A 7377-nucleotide genomic window follows, 5' to 3' on the forward strand; every position below is an offset into this window, starting at 1 on the left:
AAATACAGACTCTCAAACACACATTAAGGCTCATCAATCAAGAGCCAGTTACAATCATAACAACATAATTAAAGAGGAATTTAATGCCAAAGCTAGATGAACACCATATCAGTCACCATAACATACATGTCTAGAAATTCTCCCACCAAACTCAAATTAACGTTAATTGAGTGCTTAAATCATGCTCTGATACCAATTATTAGAGTTAACATGCAAAAAACAGAAGCTAACAGAATCATTAAGCACTCTAATTATACTTAATTTAAGTGATAAACATGTTATAAAAACAAATTTATACAAAGAGGGTTTCAGAAGTACAACCTTTGTAAATTTCCTTCAAATTCTTGAAATCTCCACGAATTTGACCTTCAAAACTTTAGTAGACCACCAAGAGAATCTTGTCTACTATTCTCAGCCTTGGATTTGAGTGGTGGAACTCTGAATTGAGAGGGTATTGGAGACAGTTTGGAAAGGGTTTGAGAGCGACTAAAAAACAGCAGAATTTTCACCAAAATTTTGAATCCCAAGTCTCAATCTCTAAAAAATGAAGCTTTTTAATCACTTCATTCATGCAAGCACTCAGTCTTTCAACAACTTGACACATCAAATTGCATTAGCTAAGTAGCCTAGGTGTTGAATGAGGGAAAAATCCACTTAAAATGACAAAAGTTGGATAACTCCACTATCAACCCAAATTTCCAATTTAAATTACATTTAATTCAAAAAATAGATTAAATATAATTTTAATTCAATATTCTGAAAATTGAATTTGATTTAAAATAATTAATTAAATAATAATAATTTAATATCTAAAATTAAATTAATAAAACACCTAGTTCAAACATGAATCCCCATTCGTGTAATCAATATTTAAATTATTATTTGGATATTTTGAACTCTCTAATTACATTTAATTTCAGTAAATTTAAACATTTAAATATATCGTATATAATTATCCAAACCTCAAATTGAATTTGGACATTTCAAATTCACTCAATATTCTAATCCAAGGTATAATCTTTTACGAGCTAGTAGAGAGACCTTATGGACCTACAGATCATGAGCTCCAACGATTTAAGATTAATTGGTTTAACTCTTTAATCCAAATTAATCAATATTCGTTAACTATCGAGACATACTACTATAGCTCGATAGTTGTACTCTTCTCATTGTAGATATATTTCTGTCCACTTGATTTAACCATGATCGTTGATCTTTCACATGTCTTTTGTATTTACAGTTAGGTCAAAATTACTGTTTTACCCTTGTAAATACATCTTGCTTCTTAAATCACTACTATCCTCTATTGAACAATTGGTTTATAGTCCAACTAATAAACCATGTCCCTCTCTATCATGAAAGGGTGGGACCCATTTGTTCAAGACCAGGAATTAGTACTTAAGAGAACAACCTATCTGCTAACCCTAAATTGGGTAGGAGTGAATTTCATCTTGCAAGACTATGTCCCCAACTATCTATCCAGTTTTATCCCCAAAATGTGAAGCTTATTGAGTAGTGCTGTTGAACTACTCTCACCTATGCAGATCAAGAGATAATCCCAAATAAACAGGAGTTCATAGTTAGCTCATGATTAAGATCGAGTTACCCTAGATCATTGAATTGAAATAGTTAGTTTTAACAGTAAACGATCATTATAAAGAAAAGTGACTATTTCGAGGTTCAGTTTTATGCAAATGTTTTTTTGCATAGGATGCCTCCACTCGCATGTCTCCACATGAATGATTACAAGATCACATCGTTTGTATCAATAAACAAAGTGGATTGCATCCATAGTGTCCCCAAGATGAGGTATCCAATCTCATCCATATACTTATAGACCTGTTAAGCTATAAACTAAAACTTGATCCTCTTTTATGTTTCTACATAAAGTTAAAGCATTCATACTATAGCCATGAGTATGTGTATTGGATTTTATAACATAATGCAATTTCAATAACACTTTCATTGAATGAAGTCTCAATAATACTTTTATTACAAAATAGAATATGTTTCATATATTACGAATTGCGAGTTTTAGGAAATTCACAATAAAATACACCATAAAGACATAGGGGAAGTGATGTGTATGAATGATAACGAAATATTTTAATTTGATCTAGTGTAAGCATACACTATGAAAAGTAATAAACTTGATAGTATTCCAAGTATTGTATCCTATGAGATTAGAAGTTGATTCAATTCTTAAAACAATGCTTATAATGCAAACTAAGAGTAACTAGTGAAAATAAGTGAATTTGTGATTGTGTACTTGATTGGCCCGAAAAGAGGTGTCAAATCTCGGCCAATTAGATAATATTTATTACTCCGAACCAAACTAAAATCGTAGTAATAGTTGGTCGGATCGATCCACATGGAGCGCTTGTGTTCTTCTTTAATTATGCGACAAATTCCTTTGGATAACCATGGGGGAGGGAAGGTTTGTTTGTATTATTTTGTAGTGGAAATTAAATTGCATGTAAAGTAAATAGCGAGCATATAAACTGGATATTAATTGAGAACAGAGCCTAGGGAATTGATTCCATCAACTTTATTGATTGATCATAGAATGCGAAACATAATTACTTGCGATTTATGTACTTAGTCTAATTGCTTAGATTGTCAAGTCAAGCGCTGTAATCGATTAATTAATATATTAATGAAACCAGCTGATTGATTGGTTGGTTTCGAAAGTGTCCATAAAAATCAAATATCCTCATTAATCCTAGGAGATTTCGCTAATTCAATTAATTCCTTGGATAGCCTAAGTTATTAATGGATTCGTTCTTGAATTAAATCAATCATGCAATTTGTAGCTATTCTAAACAACCTATCAATTAACACACAAAACAATACATCAATCAAGCATGCAATTTGTAACGTGCTTTGACTCTTGCTATTTTTAAGATTAACATACAATTATACGTCGCATATTATATGTTATTCTCTAGCCCATCAATGAAAGGATGAAGATTGGTAAAATCACTCATAATTCAAAGCATAAAAACCAAATTTTATTAAAAAAATCCCATAAAACAACAAGCAATTAAGTAAAGCCAGTTTTCATATCCAATTCCATTGGGTTTCTGTCACATCCCCTCCCAGGCTTACCTCTTTCACCTAAGAGAAGGCATGACGATAACAAATACCATCCATTTATGATATCTACGATCTATCTTGACCTATTCAACAACTCCTAACACCAAACAATCAATAACTTAACTTAAAATATTACTTTAGTAATAATAACTTAATGTTCATACAAACAGTTTTACACACTCCAAACCAACTATATACAACCGAACTCCAAAGTACTAAGATAAATAACCAACTCTGTTGTGTGGCAGACTTCGACTTCACATGACACCGAAAACTCTTCTCTTCCACTATCTGAGGAAAAAACACAACATTTGAAAAACGTAAGTTGGGAAGTCCAATGGGTGACCCTTTCTAAAGGAAAAACCTTATTTTAACTATATTTAAAAAGTATTTGATGAAATAAATTATGTTTATGAGTTATTTCAAGGTTTATATTGATAAATATGATTTTATCAATATGTGTTAAGTTACGAATTTAAATATAAATGCTCGTTTTCATTATTCATGCGATATTCTAAAAGGTGGTGGTTTGAGAAAAAGGTTTTCAAACCATTGGATCTAGTACCCGAGACGAGATGTTTGAGCTATGCGTGCACGTATGACAACTGCTATGCATTGGTTGGTTCCATGTTAGCAAAGACTGAGTGTATCAAGTTGGTTCTACCCAGTGCCTGGATGTGTTGAGTTTGCCATAAGATTGAGTTTCTTACGTAGTTTTAGGATCTTAAGATTTGGGGATGTTGTCAGTAACTCCCAAGTCAATCAAGTTCTGATTGTTGATCTAAATCAGAGTTTTGTAGAAATGTTTGTAAGAATATTTGTGTTAGTTAGTTAATAAAAGATGATTCGAGTTTAATGATAGTCTTAAAGTGTTGTAAGGTAAATATATTAGGTTGGCAGTAAATATGACAAAAGAATGATATTTATTGTCCTCACACCTTCTTTCTAGGTGAAAAAGGTAAATCTGAGAGGAGGAGTGATGGTTTCTATTTAACTCTAGACTAGAAATAACTTACCTTAGCCACAAATCATGTTCGATGATCTTCTCATGGCCAAGATCACTAAATTAAAACTATAAAACTGAAAAAAAAATGATGTTATAGATTGATAGAATGCAAAAAAACAAAGAAAATGAGTGGTCATTCGCTTAAAATGACCACTCGGATTAAAAGTTATGCCCTAATTATCAAATGGCAGTTTTTAGAATCGTGTGAGATCGTCGTGGCGCCATTCTCAGCTTCAGATTTTGATTTCCAATGCCGTGGAGCACCCCAGTGCTACCCTTTAGGGGCATTTTGGACCAACGCTTCCCAACTTTATATCTTTTTGACCTAGTTTCTTCGTGAAGATTCCAAATTAATCCGTTTTAACTTCATTTTCTTCATAACGCTTACCTCTAAATTGTTCGATACTTATAAAATAATCAATTACACACATTAAATAGCATAAAATCCTGAATTTAGCTTAGCGAAATAGCACATTTAAGGTGCTACTAGTACTGTATAGTAAAGTAACAGTAGATGACAATAGGAATCAATAGTCAAGCTTCAACATGCAAACTTTATACCTTGAGCTATGCGACCACATCAAGTTGTCGAAATCGACCAACTATGGACAAAAAACTACTCTGATTCAGTCTTGTTTCTCAAGTTTCTTTAGGAGCCCAAACAACTAATCCTATATTTCTACGGTTAATTTAAATTTAGATCAATTTACCCAATCTCTAGGTCTTATGGTGTACCTTATGTCTAAGGATATATGCATGACAACTTATGTGTAGGTTATTAGTCTCATATTCCTTTGTGACTTTTGATTTTATCCTAACCTTCACAACATCAAGACTTAGGTTGCATCTTAATTTAAATGGACGCTTTAAGCTAACAAGATGAAATTATAATCAATAAAGAAAATAGAAAGATCAATTCAATGTTATGCAACAACATTAAATCAAGTCATATTGTCTCAGGGTATCCACATGACCGAATCCCTTAGAAATTTAGCTCATGACTAGAGAAAAATGAATAAACTTCATTGATGCAAAAGTCTTAACTTAAAAATGTCGAATTCAAATGCTAAAAGAAAAACAATATAAAAACAGAAAATAATTAACAAAAGAAAGCTGAAAAAAATAGTAGAACAAATTGCTCGAGTTAAATCCTCACCCTAAGGGGCACTCTGGGCAAGATTCAACCTTTTTCAAGGGTGATTCCTCACTCTACACACATTCTCTCATGGGTAAGGGTGACCTAAAAGCTAATTTTCTTTAAAAGAACTCTTGTTCTTGAAGAATCCTTGCTTGTCACTTATGGGAATTCTTCCAAGGAGTGGAGCTTGTTAAATCATGAGGCTTCCTTCTCTTTATAAATACAAAGGATGTTGAGGATGAAAGGGTCAAATCCCGCGGTGAAGATGAGTGATTGCTTTGCTTTGATTTTATTTTAGAATTAAGTATAGAAAAGAAGAAAAACAATAACATACATTAAGCTAAATTCATAGGTTAAACATGTAAAATTTATAGGAAAAGAAGAAATTTACCTTTGAAGAACTTTTCTTCAACTTTTACAGCAATTCTCCGTCCTCTACAACCAACCTCCCATGTTCAGTATCGTGACACCTCCATAGAGTCTTTTCTGCTATTCTCTGACAAGGAATTGGTTTGTGGGAACCTCCTTTTGAAAGAGATAAGAGAATTTTTGTTGTGGAGGAGAGCTTTTACAGAGAACCATTTTCTCTAGCATGAAAGAGTAGAAAGAGAGAGTGAGAGAGATCAAAATTCTCTCTCTACAAGAACTATTCCCTTTTTATTCTTCATAGAGAACCATTTTCTCTTTTTCTAACGTGAGGTGGGAGAAAATAAAAATCATCCACATCACTAATTAATTAAATTACATAAATTTAATTTTGAGTAAATTAAATATTAATTACAATAATTAATAACTAACTTAAATTAATTAATTAATTAATTTATAAAATTAAATTCTAATATTTAATTAAATATTTGAATCTTATTCAAATATATCTCCGTCTCATAACCTATAGTTTTCTTTAACATGAATCTCATTCATATTAACTTTTTAGCTATAGTTTTAATATGAAACTAATTCATATAAATCTCATTTTATTATATAGTTTAGTTTTGAATTTATTCAAATTAACTTTATATTATAATGTATCTATATATATTATATTAATTGTATAAAATATAATTAATATTATTTTCTAAATATTTGAAGAATTTAAATTTTTTAAAAAACTATTAGTTCTTGTCTACCTGATGTGCTAACAGGGAGACCTAATGGACCTACAAGTTATAATCTCCAATGATCCGAGGTTAATTAATTAAACTTTTTAAATTAACCAAAATTCATTAACTATGAGTCATTCCACCAAAAACCCATAGTTGCACTTTTAACACTGTAGAACATGTTGCGTCCATGGATTTAATCATTACAAATAAGTCGATCATTCACGAGTTGTTTGTAATTACAACTGGTCGAATTATCATTCTATTTCTGTAATTATCTCTTACTCCTTAAGTATCGTCGATCACTCTATTGAACAATCTGTTTATGTTTCTATCATAAACCAAGCTACTCTTGGGCCAATGAGAGAGCGAGTACCTTTTGTTTAAGACCCAGAATTAGCATTTAAGGAAACTACTGATCTACTTACCTTAAAGGCAAGAAGGAATGAATTCCATCTTCTGTAGTTATGTTTTCAGATCTTCACTCGGTCTCGTCTCTTAAATGTTAGGCGTTTTGAGTCAGTGACTCAGGCTACTCTCACTTATAAAAATCAAAGGATGAGCCCTCACAGGTAGGTATTCATAACTCACTTAGGATTGAGATCGAGTTACATAAGGTTATTCTATGAAATATTAATCTTTTCAGATAACGACATTACAAAAAGAGACTAATGATTTTGTGGTCCGGTCTTATACAAACCCATTGTATAGGATATCTCCACTCGTATGTCTCCACACAAACGATTTGGATCACATTGTTTGTAACACTTACAAAGTGGGTCGTATCCATACTGTTACCAGGATAAGACACCCAACCTTATCCATATACTATAGATCCTTTATGTTATTACTTGAATATTATCCACCTGTATGTCAACTACATACTGTTCAAATCTCATGAAATAACCTTGGATTTTTACTGTAATGGATACTTATTATTGCATATTTAAAATAATAAACTATTATGTCAAATAACTAATTAACTACGAGACTTTAGGGTATAAATCCCAATGAGGAGTGGTCAAACATTAAACCTT

The sequence above is a fragment of the Benincasa hispida genome, chromosome 7 (assembly GCF_009727055.1).
Source record: "Benincasa hispida cultivar B227 chromosome 7, ASM972705v1, whole genome shotgun sequence".
Classification (NCBI taxonomy): Eukaryota; Viridiplantae; Streptophyta; class Magnoliopsida; order Cucurbitales; family Cucurbitaceae; genus Benincasa; species Benincasa hispida.